This window comes from Styela clava, chromosome 3 (genome assembly GCF_964204865.1).
Source record: "Styela clava chromosome 3, kaStyClav1.hap1.2, whole genome shotgun sequence".
Lineage (NCBI taxonomy): Eukaryota > Metazoa > Chordata > Ascidiacea > Stolidobranchia > Styelidae > Styela > Styela clava.
The window spans coordinates 15,752,551-15,769,420 of NC_135252.1; the positions used below are offsets into that span (position 1 = coordinate 15,752,551).

Consider the following 16,870-nt stretch of genomic DNA (forward strand, 5'->3'; position numbering starts at 1 on the left):
GACATGCGAGTATATATTAGCTAGATCACGTTACATATATTTATATTGATATTGCATATCAGTTAAATGAGAATCTTTAAAAGTTACCTAATTTTATCTTAAAATTTCAATATTTTAAAAACGTTACGATTTCGATATAAACTTCTTTAGATGATCTGGTGCGCCTCGGGCGAGTTCTGTTTTTAAGTTGAAGCCTTTGACATGCGAGTATATATTAGCTAGATCTATAGCACTGGACTATGAGACCTAAACTGGCTTGATAGCAACGCTCAGGTATAAAAAGGGTAAAACATATCCACGAACGGCGTTCGTAATCATGTTGAGCAGCAAAAAAGGTTTTTTTTTTCGGGACAGACATCGATCAATGTTTTTTGCTAATTTACCCTATAGTTCCATTTAAATTTGATGATTGCTCTTGATTAGTGGAAAGTGGTGTTGAGTGAGTAACTCTTTGAGTGAGTACTTTGAGTAATCTGGAACGTTATTGGTCCTAAGAAACTTCAATATTGGACGAATACTGTTGTATATCTTCCGATATTTTCGGAACATATTTATAAGTGAATTTTGTCAGAACCGCGCTTTTTATTATATTTTGTGACTCGACGTAAAATAATTTCTGTTTATGTATTTTTGAACCGTTATTGTAATAGGTGAGTTGTATTTATATAAACGTTATGACTTGGACTGAAGTCCAAGCAAAGGCTGTTGTGCTGCTATCTCTATATTCTGTATGTTTTGCAAATTCTCTGTCACGGGGACAGTCTCTCGTCATTGCAGAAAGTGATGAATTAGCGGTAAGGTTTTTCTTTTACTATTCAATGGCATTTTGAAATTTTTTTTATTATACCAGCAACGCTATATGTTGTCATCAAAAATTATATATATTTATTTTTATTCCTGATTCCAGAGAGAGAAAAGACATGCATCGTCTTATCATGGACCAGATGAGCCCCATCACAGTTTGCACGTCACGAGTGTCGTCCAGTCAAGATTTGCGAGAGTAACGTTTGTGAATAAAATAGCGAACACTGAACGCTCAGCGAAAGCAGTTGTTTTTTCAGTAAGGCTTCCAGAAGCAGCCTTTATCACAGAATTCGACATGTAATTTTTACAATATCACGGAGTTTTATAACTTAGTGTTACTTAATGTTTTCACACTTTTTTCTTCTTTGTTAACCTCACACAGGATTGTTGGCGGTGTGAAATTTGTCGGGAAAATACGAGAGAAGAAAGAGGCAAAAGGGCAGTATGATCGCGCCGTCGAAAAGGTGAGATGTTTCCTATACTCTATTTGGGGATGGGAAACCTGAATCACTCTCGTGTTTTATTATTGAACATCGTCTACTCTATTAGTTAGAACTCTTTTAATACCTGCGCCTCTTTCCAAAGACTCACACGAACGTAGGCCGCGAGCCGACGCCCTGAAAAACGCCTAGAAAGTGAGTTTCGTAGCGCACATCAGGTAACTAACTAAAAATGATTTTAAAATGTTCCCTAAAAATTTAGTAACAAATATTGCCTTGTTCCCACTTCCAAAAGTTGCACGTTTTACGGAAAAGACGCTTTTACTACTAGAAATATGTGCTACGAATACGATCTGTCCTATATTCTCTACATTTCCGGCAATGAACAGTGACTTCTGCATGACGTAACAATTGCATCGAATCAGCTGTTAGCGAGCGGATGAATCTTAGTTATTACTGCTCGATCTTGCGTTGAGTGGGGCAGCCTTTCCATAGCCCTGTTTAGTTATTATTAGTTAAGTTATGTTTAGACGTTGTTAAAAAGTACAAGTAAGTTACTAAACCCTTGTACATCCTTACCACGGATATGGGCATGAGACGAGGCCTTGAAAAACTCCTAGAAAATGAGTTTCGTAGCGCACATCTGGTAACTAAATCAATTCTTTAGTTTTGTATGAGAATGAACATACTGAACGCATTACAGCTTTTCCACAATCCTGATGCGAAATTGGATATAAGGTTCACGGGAATTCAATAACCATAGGTTTACAACAACGCAGCATAAGAACTATGCAATTAAAGAGCCCTACAGCACACTAACACAATGTATTTCTGTAACGTCTTGCCTGACTAAAATCAGACTTCCTCAGTCAATCATAATTTATTAGGTAGATTACGAAAAATATGGCATACATGTAACCAACAACAAAAAATATTTTAATTGTGTGACAGGATTTGCGAAGGACCTCGAAAGGTCTTCAAGCAGGGGCACCAACAACGCTGATTCAGATTAGCGAATGAATTTTATGTAATAACCACAAGCAGTTTACAACAAGAACAGCATAAGAAGTTGCATTCATTTTATAGAAGCTATCAAACGTATTTATTTTTAAGCAATGAAGTCACAAATTAAAATCGTGAGCACAAAAAACACAAATAAATCAGTTATTTTTCACTTAGAAATTTACAGGAAAAGTCAAGAAAATTAAATGAATGTTCAATATGTACATAACATAGTGAACAAAAGTATTACAATTAGTCTTTTTTTAGTTTATGTGGTTATGTATTTGAACAAAGGGAATATTATTTCTAGAAACAGGACTACGACACTAACGGATGTCCGAAAAAAAAATAAATAGTATTTATTAAATCAACTTCAATATCTAATCCACTTTCTTCTGAATTGTTTCCGAAATCCACTATCTCGAAAATCGACTTTTCCTCTATAAGTGTACTGGGGTTTTTGGAGTCAATACAAAAACAAAAATCTGTGCAATTTAGGTTGCTTTCGGCACACACGACTTATATTACACGGCTTATATTATTTTGACTATTGCCAACACTTGCAGTTTGCCAACTCAAGAACTGATTTGGGGGCTTGAAGTAGATCCATCAATTTAACCCGCAAAACACCCTTATCAAGAACACATTTATGGCCGATAGGTGGGAGAATAATTGGCCTTGGTTCTAGGCAACAATGATGAAGTCCTGCCAGGTAATTTTCCATCAGCTTGCTTGCTTCTTGCCCCACATGCTTCTTCAGTGAATCATTGTTGGGTGGATGAGTATAATCCATATGCCAGTGATAAAAAGACGTGCCTGGTATCATTTACATTCTTCATATCCTCTCCATACAGTGAACAAACAAATTCCCCAGCTTTATTTATTAATGCCTCGTTAACCTCAAAAGATCTTCATATTTGAAAAAAAAAAATGAATTGAAAAACTCAATGAAGTCTCCAACATCGGTTTGTTGGGCAGTTCCAATTGCAGAAAAGCGAGAAAGTATTTCATTATGAATAGCCCATCTAAGCTGTTTGCAACTGTTATGATTTTCATATACCTTTACGCTTCAAGACTTCTTGTTCGATCCATTTTGTAGCACTGATAGCAGCAGGGATTAGAGCCTGCGTTAGGTTGAATTGGTGGAACATTGCCGTTTTCTTTTGTAGTGCAGTAATTAATATGAGGAAGAAAATCATATTTGGAATAGCAAGAGTGTAAAAATACCACTAAATACTGACTAATACATAATGCATTTTATCTGATGTACTCAATGAGCGTATACATGCTCATTGCATTACTAGAGTCATGCAGTGTTTGCATACCGGTACTAGACTATATCTACACTGAATTTCGATATATCACAATCTGAAATGCCCTATGGACTATATTTTAAAACATCAACTGTCTGTCTACAACTTGATTTCTCACCTCTCAATCGCTTCCAGTGCTACTTTTCTTTCCACTGCGGCATAACTCATCATTGCTTCCCAGGTTCTTGTCGACTCTATGAATTTAGATTTAGACCAACCGACATCAGTAAAATTGATTGTTTTCCTCTCTTTCACACAACCATGCATTACAGAAACAGCCATTAATTTATATTTCCAAATATGCCATGGCCTATATAGTAGTATAAGTCTGCTGAATAGTCAAGAATTGTCATTAAATTATTCATAAACCTTTCATGCAAGTCAGGAAATATCGTTGTTTGTGGCATATTATTCTAGGTCTAGCCTTCCTTGGAGTTATCGTACCTATTTAACAACGTCTTATGAGCCAGTGCTCACCTAAAACTGCTATTTAAGGTAAGGATATACAAGTGTTTAATATCCTACTCATACTTTTCTACCACCTTCTTAGAATAACTCAATTAATAACAAGAGAGCTATGCTCGAATATATGGACACGTAGCGCCACCCAGTGGCAATAATTTTGATGACGTCATAGCGAAAAAAAAAATAATGGCCTTATCTTCAACCACTGAAAATATCAAAGCAATTGGTCCAGTATTCGAAGAGAAAAGCGATTTTTTAAAAATGGAGACGGAGTCAAATAACAAAAACAACAAAATTTTGAAACGATCGTTATGGCCACTAAACGTGTCCAATAAACGTGTCCAATAACTGAAAAAGACTGTGGAAAGGCTACTCAACGCAAAAGCGAGCAGTAGTACATCTGATATCCATCCGACCACGGGGGATCCACCTACAGCTGACCAATTTGATTGTTACGTCATGCAGAATATCTGCGTTCATTGGCCCATGATACCGAAAACAGAGAATATAGGACAGGCGGTAACACATATTTATTGTAGTAAAACGTCTTTTCCGTAAAACGTGCAACTTTTGGAAGTGGGAACAAGGCAATATGTGTTACTAAATTTCTAAGGAACATTTTAAAATCATTTTCAGGTAGTTACCTCATGTGCGCTACGAAACTGAAAGATAAATGGCCTCGGCTCGCGGCCTACATAAGCAGACTATTATTTCGTTTGAAACCATCTTTTTAAAATTATTTTGAGATCTAAATCTTTATGTTCTTAGGACAAGACTGGATGAAAAATAGAAAAATTGTCTGCTTTGTATATTTAATTATCAAGTGTCTATTTTTAGGGTAACACTGCGGGTCTGGTTGTTGCGGATGTTCGGGAGACTCAGACCTTTGATGTTACTGCCAATGTGCCTGCTCAATCAAGTGTGGAATTTCATCTTGTTTATCAGCAACTATTGAAGCGGAGGCTAGGGAAATATGATCATACAATTATGGTGAACCTGAGAGAGGTAATTTCTAACGTTGAAATTAAGAAAAAACTCAAAGTTGAAAGTTAGCTATATCACATCAATGGCAAAGGCCACGGCAATGAAGAGCAAGGCAGTATTGTGCAACACATAGATGAAAAAATTGCCGGTGTCTTTTGATTTTCAAAGCAGTCACTCACCAGTTACTGGTAAACGTGGAGGGTGGAGTGGAAATGCTGTGAAAATACCCTCATTTGCTTATGTTTTGTGAGTTCGCGTGAACTTGTTTGCGCAAATTTTCTTACAAAAAAACGAAAACAAACAAGATATATAAGTAAAAGCGTTCTGGGAGACACTTTCAACTTTAACCACCGAAAATATGGAAAGCAAATAGTTCAGTAGAAAAAAGTGAAAGACAAATGTCACAACATCAACATAATGAACAACAATTTATATAAACGATCCATAGGTCTATTTTTATACATTGAATTATTGCTCACCAATCTATTTACTACATTTCAAATACGTCATTATACAACCGACCTGATTTAAGAGAAGTTCCTTTCACTAAGACTAGGGTGGAAATTATTTGTATATATAAAGATGGGGGTTTATGTGAGGAAGATGTTGAACATGGAGTAAGTTTTAAATACTCTCCCATTTTAGATCATTGATCATTTTGTGATTGATATATTCATAACGGAAAGATCCGGAATTACATCGATATCTACTACATATGCTGGTGAGGGTAGTGGAGCCAGAGACAAGGGTCTGAGAGGACGAGATTCAGACGGTATACTACAAGTCAAAACTGATGTCAGAAGAAGCAAATACCAGGCTAAAGTCACGTTAGTATTTTTGTCAAATAATCATACTTAGAATGAGAAATACGACAAATAATACCTAATGTTAGTTCAATGAGAAATAAGTGGGAACATAAGTCTATAAAGAGTTTTCATATGTCATACATACATCGTCAGATTTTCCTGTCTAAGCAGTCATTGTAACTATTTTAGATCACCAAACGTATGAAACGGACATGTTCACAAACGTCTAAAAATACACATTGATTTGAAAAACAGTCGAGTACAACGATTTAAAACTGTTTGTACACAAGTTCTTATTATTATTTTTTTCAATCTAGATTCAAGCCAACACCGACCGAAATGCGTCGTCTTATAACTTTACCTGAAGATGAACAAAAATTTACTGTAAATTATGACGTTACTCGGGAAGATTTAGGTGGAGAAATTCAAACAAGAAACGGATACTTTGTTCATTTTTTTGCGCCAGAAGATCTTCCAGTTTTACCCAAGAAAGTTGTTTTTGTGATTGATAGAAGTGGATCGATGTCCTGGAAAAAAATCTCGCAAACCAAAGATGCATTTGTATCGGTCATAAAATAACTCAGAGACTCCGACCAGTAAGAACAAAAATTCAACTATGTTTGTGGATTTCAAGATGACCTAAAATCGCGTAATTTTAATCAGACATAATATATTACCTTATCTAGAATGTCAAACATGCGTTTAATGATAATATTCAGGAATTTCCATGGGGCAGGTTGGTATTGATCACACCAAACTGCGCAGGTGAAGATGTGTAGACTGATTGACACTATATGTTATGGGAGTGATGAGTATTTTCAAGTAAAATTTCTACCAATCATAACTGTTTAGCAGGTATCAACGTTTTGAACGGGAATGTTTTTACATTAATACTGCTGTATCATGTTATCGTCAATTCTAAATGGCAATGACATCATCTTAGCTACTAGCACCTAACTGGCGCGGTACATTTTCACAGATTCAACATTGTGTCATTCGCGAGCAGCCTAACTATATGGTCGGACACCAAGGCCGGTTTAGTTGACGTAACTAAAGCGAATCTAAATAACGCCATTGCACACGTAAACGGTATTCGTGCTGCAGGAGGTGAGTATGAGCTCTCAGTCACGTGACTTTACATATTGTTGCTTATGTATTACATGAACAGTCTATGGTATTCAATCGCCTTTATTATTGTCAGGGACCGATATCAACAGTGCCTTAATAGCAGCTTCTGAATTACTCTCTGGAGTAACGATCGATGACGAAGTTTCAGCAATGATAATTCTTTTAACTGATGGTAATCCGACGTCGGGAATTACAAGAACATCTAGTATCCGAAAAAATATAAAAGAAAAAATTGCAGGACGATTTTCTCTGTTTTGTCTTGGATTTGGCGATGATTTGGATCATGACTTTTTAAAACGAATGGCAAATGAAAACGACGGAATAGCCAGGTATCAAAACTACAACAAATCTTTTCAACCTAACAAATAGATTTTACTTATTTATTCCTATTTTGCAGAAAAATTTATGAAGATTCCGACGCCGACTTACAATTGGAAGGATTTTTTCAAGAAGTTGCGACACCACTTTTGCTCAATGTCAAAATGACTTATTTAGGTGTGAACTTGGCAACCATCAGTCAAACAGATTTTAGCGAATTCTTCAAAGGATCTGAAGCTGTTGTTGTTGGAGCAATAGCCAATAACGGTGAGTTGCAGTAACCGAGTCCAGTACGACGATGCAATTTTCTGAGAGGTTATCTGCTTTTTCTCGTTCATTTCTTGCATTATCTAGCGATATTTGCAGGTAATATTATTATTTTGGCATTTTTGTCTAGACACAATATATATATATATAATTAATGCAAATATAGTTGATAATAAACATTTGTTAAAAATCGTTCAGATGACAAAACGAAAGTTGTTAAATCAACGATCAAAGGAACATCTAAGGATGGTGAAGTAGAATATAATGTAAAAAGCAAAGAATTAGATAAAACATTTCAACACTGGCACAAAGAAACTGGCGCATTTGAAGATTTTATAGAACGTTTATGGGCGTATTTCACAATACGCGATCTTTTGGAAAAAAGAACTTTATCCTCAAGTCGAGTGAGTTATTCTTGTTCAAACTCGTGTTCTTCACTCTTTTTGGCTATTTAAAATTCCATGCTCTCATTATTTTCACCTACCTACACAGAGGGAAGTTTATCAAATTACAAGTGACGCATTACGATTAGCTCTGAAATACAGTTTCGTGACTCCTCTCACATCGATGGTGGTTACATTACCTGAAGATGAAATAACAACAACCCCTGCTAGGCGTGAGTATTGGGATATATTCACTTGCCTAAATGACTGAAATATTTTGCTCCACCATTGCACAATAGCAGTTTAATGTGTGCTAGATTCAAATAATTGACATCTTTAAATGATTCAACGAATCAAAAGACAGGTTCCATATTTATACCAGAAAAGTAAACAAAAAATGATTCAATCATATGGTAAAGTATGGCTATAGCAATCATGTCGACGGTCTCCCTGATAACTAGCCAAGATTATATAAGATGGATGTTTGCTCCAAGTGGTTAAGTAGTTAATCCAAATTTTTGATCAGCTATCAGTATATTTAAATGACAGGTTGTTACTTATCGATTTTAATCGGTAAGTATGTTGATAGGTATTTGTCTTATGTCGTATAATTAGCGAGTTATTAATTAATTAGTGATGGGACACAAGGTGTCACTATGGAGTAAGAGCGCTGTTTTGGAGGGTCCCCTAACTTTCGATCGATAAGTCTTCGGTTTCTGACCGATATTCTCGTTTATTAGTTTGATTAGAAATGATGGTGTTTAAAAATGTACAGTTTTTAAGCGGCACCTTGCAAAACCTCAAAATATTCGTCAAACACTTTGCAATGGTATGGAGATAATTTTTCTGGGGCAAAAGTGGGGGGAAACATATATAACGTAAATAGTTCATTTTATTTTGGCATACAAACTTGTTTAATGAAAGGTTGTGTCAACTTTCTAGATTAAGATCAACCGCTAATTACTTGTTTCAGCCACAATACTTCCAACAATACCTCCGTGTTATCATCGAAGTGACGTCATTCCTCGAGGACACCTGCTTCAACGACCTCCTATATGGTGTCCCTATATCTTGTCAGCAGCAAGAGATAGCAGCTCACCAGATAGTGGAAGGGCCTCTTCCTCGGCCAAAACCGTTTCCAGAAGAATCATAGGTTTGTACAGTACTTTAATAATTTGCCTTTGCCTCATGTTGTTTTTGATGTGCCTCTTCCTCGGCCAAAACCGTTTCCAGAAGAATCATAGGTTTGTACAGTACTTTAATAATTTGCCTTTGCCTCATGTTGTTTTTGATGTTAAAAAGTTGAAAAGGTCAAAGGTAACGTTACAAAATCACTGATTCTTATTTTTGTGAAGTGATTCACTGGTGCTGTACTACAACAATTTGACAATGCGATATATATACACCACCTCACTCACGAGTTGACAGAAGTAAAGTTTCGCTACTATTATGAACCTTTTTAGTGAATGCAATTGGCTTAAATCTGTCACCTGTCCCCTGTTTTACAGTACAAGACAAAATTGTAGCGAGATGTTCAATTCCTTAGCCACGTTCCCATTTTACCTTCGCATAATATTTATTTCTGCTGTCGTTTCTGTTTTCACAGGAAGCTCTTCAGGTGGATCTTTTGTGCAGCGCTTAGGTAAGTACAAAAATATATTGTTGACAAAAATAAAACTCCTTATCTCTTACGAAATAAAAATGTAGTAAAGTATCATTTTTAGCGACTTATTAATTTTTTCGTTGTATAACATTCAATTTTAGTTTAACTATCCACAGGTGGGTCATCGAGTAGACCTGGTTCGATGCCACGCTCAGACAAGTACAAAAATATATCCAATTGTTTTAATGAAGCCTTTCCCAATAGAAAAAAATTTAATATTTATTATGTATGATTGGTCAAACCAAAATACCGAGGCACTAACAAGAAGTTGATAGAATACTTATGACCAAAAAAAGTACTACAACGCTTAGATATAAATGCACAGAATATTTCTACCGTTCAAACTCCAATATATACTTATTAGCTATTGCCAGCCAGCAGCAGTTCAATTTTAAATAAGTGCTGGCAGAAAATCTAATGGGTAGATGGTAATTTCTAAGAGCAAACTGACTCTGGCACACCACCGCGAAAATGGAATTCTCTTCGTAACTTGTTGAACAATCGATTTTAAACCTTCAGAAGTAAGATGATTCAGAAGACTAGTACTTTAATTCATTTTCCAGTTCCCTTGTGAGTATCAATGAGGTCCAATATTACACCCAAAAGTACACTGCTTTATTTTAATTGATGGGAACACAGTTATAACTTTCTCAGGCGTGACCGCCTACGTCACGGCTGACAATTTGTTTTTTGTGAACGCTATGCTCAGCAACATTTTTGCGTTTTGTTGCTCTTTTGTTTATTTCCGATTACTCTTGACATTTCACCATTTAATTATGTGTGTTTCGGGAGTTTCCGGTAGAATCCCACTTCTCGACGGTTTTTCAGGTTACTTGTGAAAGAGTTCTAAGGCTCTTATTTAAAAAACATACGAATTTATTTTTGCTATAAAATTGTCAATAAATATTAACTATGGCAAAACCCGAGAATTTATTACTCAGAGTAGACTTTCTGTGGTGTACTACAAACTCCGTATATTAAATACGGTACGCAAGTAACGCTACCGTTATGAACAGAACAATTCGGCTTAAACAAGTATTGAAAACGCTCTGAATGAAATAAAAAAATAGTAATGACATATTCACTAATACTTTAACTTATCTACATCGCTTTTATACTGTATAACTTGTCTTCAATTATGAGGTATATTAATGATATATATGTATATATATATATATATATATTCAGGAGGTTCCGGTTGGAAAAGACTTTTACCAGGTTTGTTAAATAACATCCTGTTAATGGTGAACGGTTGGGTTGTGAACAGTGATGAGACTCATTATATGTTCCTTACCTTATATGTTCATAATTGAATATAATATGATTGGTATTAATGTATTCTATATATTTCAGGGTTTACTCTTCCACTTCCTCCACGTGAGTTTAGAATCTAATATCAATACTTTTTTATCTGTAAGTAGTATGCGACTCAAAATTGTAATTGTCGATGTCGTAAAATCTCGCAACGCGACTTGACTATAGTTTACGTCATAAAGTTCATGTTTAAAGATAATGTGCCTGGTATTGAAATGATCTATTCTATATATTTCAGGTGATCCTCCTCCACCTCCCCTACGTGAGTTAAGTATCTAATATCAATACTTTCCTATCTATTTGACACAATACATACATTTGTTAGCTAATGTTGGATGTATAAATAAAGTAATTTTTTTCTATTCGGCTTGAACGATTTTTTTCGATCGTAGGTATACACAATATTTGATTTGATCTCGTTGTTATACTACTCTTTGTGCCTTTCAATTTACGAAGTTTTAGAATAATGTGTTTGATATTGAGATCATGTATTCTATATATTTCAGAGTTTAATGCTCCCATTCTCCCACGTGCGTTTAGTCTCTAATATTAGTACATTTTTATTCATTTAATGAAATCAAGAACGTTTCAATAATCAGTTCTTGATAATAGACAACCAATTTGAAAATTATAAAATATTAGACATGTACGCAAAAAAGATTGTTAAATGCTATATCTTCTCCTGCGTCGAGTAATAAAAAGTGCGCTTTCTAAAAGTTGCTGTTTGATTTTTTAATATTCACAATTTGTAACAATTTTTATTAAACATTTATAGTGTATCTCAGATGAGCATTGATTTCATTAAATGTATATATATAGATTCAAATTGATTATCTTGCTTTATTTGTTTATGACATGTACTTGTACCTATACCAACCTGTCCACATATTGTTCTGTGGAACAAGAGCGTAATTATCGATTTAAAACTTATAATAAACTTAACAACCCAAGACATTAATTAAAAAAGGTCAGGCATTTTTTCTAGTAAAAATGATCGAAGCACGCACTCATCCCTGAGCCACCACAAATAATATTACTTTTGTGATTAGGCGCGTAAATCAAACAATTGTTGTGAGATTCATTCTAAAAATTTAGGCGCTAAAAATTTGTGCTGTCTCGATTATAATTTTTTTAACCAATTTTTAAGCTAATATCTGATATCTCTTGATTGCCTATTAAACCTATTTCTCCCTACGTTACATTTTATCATCGTTTGCAGACATAAAAATCTGGGATAAATGTAGTGGAAAACTCGACGACGAAAGCGGCACAATACAACTCCCGCATGAGATTAGAAAGAATCCATATCGATGTGAATGGAAGATTGAACTAACAGAAAATAGTTGGATAGACATAAAAGCGAAGACACTTAACACTACTCAAAATAAAGTGAGTAAATTATGTGAACACTTTTACTATCTCATTCGCGTATGTCTGTAGATAAGCCATTGCTATTTCTCGGAAATTGCTCATAATCGGATGTTCGAATGAAAAACTAATCCGATAAGACGATTTAATCACATTTCAGAACACAATCTTCTCCATAGCCCTGGTCGGGTATGAGAAGAGAAATGTTTAACCAACTTATGGTTCAAAAAATATGAACTTGGGTGGCGGAGAATGCCTTAATCGAACCACGGAGCGTCGAACAATCATGCGGCGGCGTATGTCAATAATCCTCCCGCGCAGAGAGGTTTCTAGCGCTTCACACAAAGCTGCAATCTTTGCAATCGAATCTTAGATCAGTACAGTCATTAGTCGGAATATTATATACTTTTTCGCCGCGGTGTTTCATGAGCCACAGTTTACCAAACATAATTGAAACAAAAAAACAATATGCGATTGGAACTTATTTCAATAACACTAAATTTGATTCAATTCGAATCACGAACGTTCCCGCCACTCCCCCCAAGCACACCCCGCTTCTATTCAATACCAAATCAATGATTCCAACATGATTTGGTGCAGGTAATCGTCACAAGCCAGGGCAAAACTATTCTGAAACATAAAGGTGGAATCTCCCAGTTGAAATCCGTGTCGATACAGCATAACACAGCGACTGTTCTGTTGACAGTTTATCCGAAAGATGATCGATGGCCAGGAATTGTGATTTCTTACAATCAATGTAAGTGTGATATGAGCATCCATTTATTTTATTGGATTCATGTAAACTAGTTCATGTATATTTAAGTTGCATGCCTATTTCAATCTACGACATATGCGCGTCGAAGCCACTTAATAAATTATGGAAAAGTCGAAACTAGTAATCAGTCAATATATATGACGTGCGCAAACCATAATTTATTCAGCACGATTTGATTAAGAAAACAATGTGTTGTGTGTTTGAATTTGTCTTTGGATGATGGATATGGTTTCTTAGTTATTATATTATATGCATTTTGTCAATGTAGTTAACGGACCATTGCACCACTCTCATTTTTCGGCCAATTTGAAGATTGTACACATTTTACAAATATATATTGTGTCAGACTAAATTAGGATATTTTCCCTTCTCACTCCATTTGCAATATTATATAAATTGAATACTGTTTTGTAGTCAAGCCAGATCGTCCGTTGCAACCAATTGCTACACCGAAGGATTCTGAATTTGCTTTGAATCAATCTATGAAGAATTGTGGTGATGATATTTCATCTTCTAATAGCAAAGAAGGCATCATCACATCTCCCAAGTATCCAAAAATGTATCCAGACAACGCATATTGCATATGGAATTTTGCCAACACAGATTCGAGTCACAAATTGCGTTTAACCATCATTGATATGGATATAGAAATGGGATCAGGAGATCAATGCAATCACGATAAATTAGTTATCAAAAATGGGAAGAATGTGCAACAAATCTGTGGATACAATCTGCAAGATAGAATAACGACATCGGAGAAGAAAATATCGATTGCATTTTTGAGTGATGATAGTTTGGGAGCTGGTGGTTTCAAAATGCGATACCGATTTGTTCCTAAGTAACAGTTTCTCTTTATCATTTTGTCGTTTTCACAAGCTAATCAGTAACGTTATTGTTTATGTTTTATGTTTTAAACAGATATCAGTTAGATTCTAAAGTTTTCACAAATGATCCTGGTAATAAATCATTAAATTTATTCAATTCAATGTTTTTGTAATATTACATCCAGAATATTTGAGTGGGAGAGGAATACTTACAGCGCATGTAGAAATACATTAAAAAGTAGAAGTCGCAAGTTTGTTAAAATTAAATACTGACGGAGTGAAATCGGGGGGTTGCTTCACTTTACTATATAGCAGGTCGCGAAAAAAAATAACAAATATTGCACTGAGTGAACTGACGAAAATGTATATTTATACTATAAAAAATTATTTTAATCATTCCATCATGCGTTTGAATTCTCATAAATTGTGATTTTCCTATCGTCGTACCGCAAAAGTTTCGTATTTTGTTTCTTTTACATACACGATTTGAAACGTGATGATGGACCGATGTTTGGAATTGTGGCTTTTGAATTTCGATGCAAAATTACTGGCTCCATCTGGCAAGCTCTTGAAAAGTTTACTTGTTCACCCTTGGAAGTCCAGATTATTTTTTGTTTATGCTTTTTAAGACACGGAATAAAACCGATGCACATACAAATGGATAAACGGGTATCCCAGAAAATTGAGATTATATTTACAATTCCGAATTGTGGCCAATTCGAAGACTAGTTCAAATTAGTTTTTAAACAGCATCATTTCTACTTCATTTTGCCGCCTTTATGAACTATCAAATAAATATTTTTAAAACGTAATCTGACTAGGAATTGCAATATTTGTTTTATATTGAAACTCCCACATGGGAGCGCCGTTCAATAAACTCACGATTGAATTGATAAAGCATGGAGCGTGCAAGAAACAACGTAAATCAGTCAAAATTTTTCCTATCTATGGGAGAATCACGAAAAAAGCACGTTACATATATTTATATTGATATTGCATATCAGTTAAATGAGAATCTTTGAAAGTTACCTAATTTTATCTTAAAATTTCAATATTTTAAAAAACGTTACGATTTCGATATAAACTTGTTTAGATGATCTGGTGCGCCTCGGGCGAGTTCTGTTTTTTAAGTTGAAGCCTTTGACATGCGAGTATATATTAGCTAGATCTAATATATAAGAAAGAGGCAAAAGAGCAGTACGATCGCGCCGTCGAAAAGGTGAGATGTTTTCTATACTCTATTTGGGGATGGGAAACCTGAATCACTCTCGTGTTTTATTATTGAACATCGTCTACTCTATTAGTTAGAACTCATTTAATACCTGCGCCTCTTTCCAAAGACTCACACGAACGTAGGCCGCGAGCCGAGGCCCTGAAAAACGCCTAGAAAGTGAGTTTCGTAGCGCACATCAGGTAACTAACTAAAAATGATTTTAAAATGTTCCCTAAAAATTTAGTAACAAATATTGCCTTGTTCCCACTTCCAAAAGTTGCACGTTTTATGGAAAAGACGCTTTTACTACTAGAAATATGTGCAACGATCAATGTTCCCTCTAATTTTTTGTAGTATGTGTGCGCAGAAATTTTGGTGTGTACGCACTTTTTTGGAAATGACTAATAATTGTGCAAAAACCAATGAAGAAATTTTGGCGTTCTAACCGGGTAATGAGTGGGCCAACAACAAACTTTCTCAACCTGCCAACCGAGAACATTATTACATTACATCGAAATACGTCTGTGCGCAGTAAATCTATGCGTGTGCGCAGCCTCTGAAAGCTGTGTGCGCGCGCACACGCGCACACTTTAGAGGGAACACTGGCTACGATCTGTCCTATATTCTCTACATTTCCGGCAATGAACAGTGACTTCTGCATGACGTAACAATTGCATCGAATCAGCTGTTAGCGAGCGGATGAATCTTAGTTATTACTGCTCGATCTTGCGTTGAGTGGGGCAGCCTTTCCATAGCCCTGTTTAGTTATTATTAGTTAAGTTATGTTTAGACGTTGTTAAAAAGTACAAGTAAGTTACTAAACCCTTGTACATCCTTACCACGGATATGGGCATGAGACGAGGCCTTGAAAAACGCCTAGAAAATGAGTTTCGTAGCGCACATCTGGTAACTAAATCAATTCTTTAGTTTTGTATGAGAATGAACATACTGAACGCATTACAGCTTGTTCCACAATCCTGATGCGAAATTGGATATAAGGTTCCCGGGAATTCAATAACCATAGGTTTACAACAACGCAGCATAAGAACTATGCAATTCAAGAGCCCTACAGCACACTAACACAATGTATTTCTGTAACGTCTTGCCTGACTAAAATCAGACTTCCTCAGTCAATCATAATTTATTAGGTAGATTACGAAAAATATGGCATACGTGTAACCAACAACAAAAAATATTTTAATTGTGTGACAGGATTTGCGAAGGACCTCGAAAGGTCTTCAAGCAGGGGCACCAACAACGCTGATTCAGATTAGCGAATAAATTTTATGTAATAACCACAAGCAGTTTACAACAAGAACAGCATAAGAAGTTGCATTCATTTTATAGAAGCTATCAAACGTATTTATTTTTAAGCAATGAAGTCACAAATTAACATCGTGAGCACAAAAAACACAACTAAATCAGTTATTTTTCACTTAGAAATTTACAGGAAAAGTCAAGAAAATTAAATGAATGTTCAATATGTACATAACATAGTGAACAGAAATATTACAATTAGTCTTTTTTTAGTTTATGTGGTTATGTATTTGAACAAAGGGAATATTATTTCTAGAAACAGGACTACGACACTAACGGATGTCCGAAAAAAAAATAAATAGTATTTATTAAATCAACTTCAATATCTAATCCACTTTCTTCTGAATTGTTCCCGAAATCCACTATCTCGAAAATCGACTTTTCCTCTATAAGTGTACTGTGGTTTTTGGAGTCAATACAAAAACAAAAATCTGTGCAATTTAGGTTGCTTTCGGCACACACGGCTTATATTACACGGCTTATATT

The 16,870-nt window shown here is 35.2% G+C and overlaps 1 pseudogene across 1 annotated transcript; it reads left to right on the forward strand.

Annotated features, from left to right (window-relative positions):
• Nucleotides 1–654: 654 nt before the first annotated feature.
• Nucleotides 655–13,982, forward strand: LOC144420855 (inter-alpha-trypsin inhibitor heavy chain H4-like; annotated as a pseudogene). Its single transcript, XR_013474757.1, has 18 exons — nt 655–794; nt 908–1,101; nt 1,187–1,268; nt 4,862–5,029; nt 5,654–5,835; nt 6,132–6,410; nt 6,794–6,921; nt 7,016–7,271; nt 7,340–7,527; nt 7,726–7,931; nt 8,020–8,143; nt 8,884–9,063; nt 9,517–9,552; nt 10,927–10,950; nt 11,126–11,149; nt 12,107–12,276; nt 12,856–13,012; nt 13,445–13,982. The product of XR_013474757.1 is annotated as an inter-alpha-trypsin inhibitor heavy chain H4-like (transcript).
• Nucleotides 13,983–16,870: the final 2,888 nt, after the last annotated feature.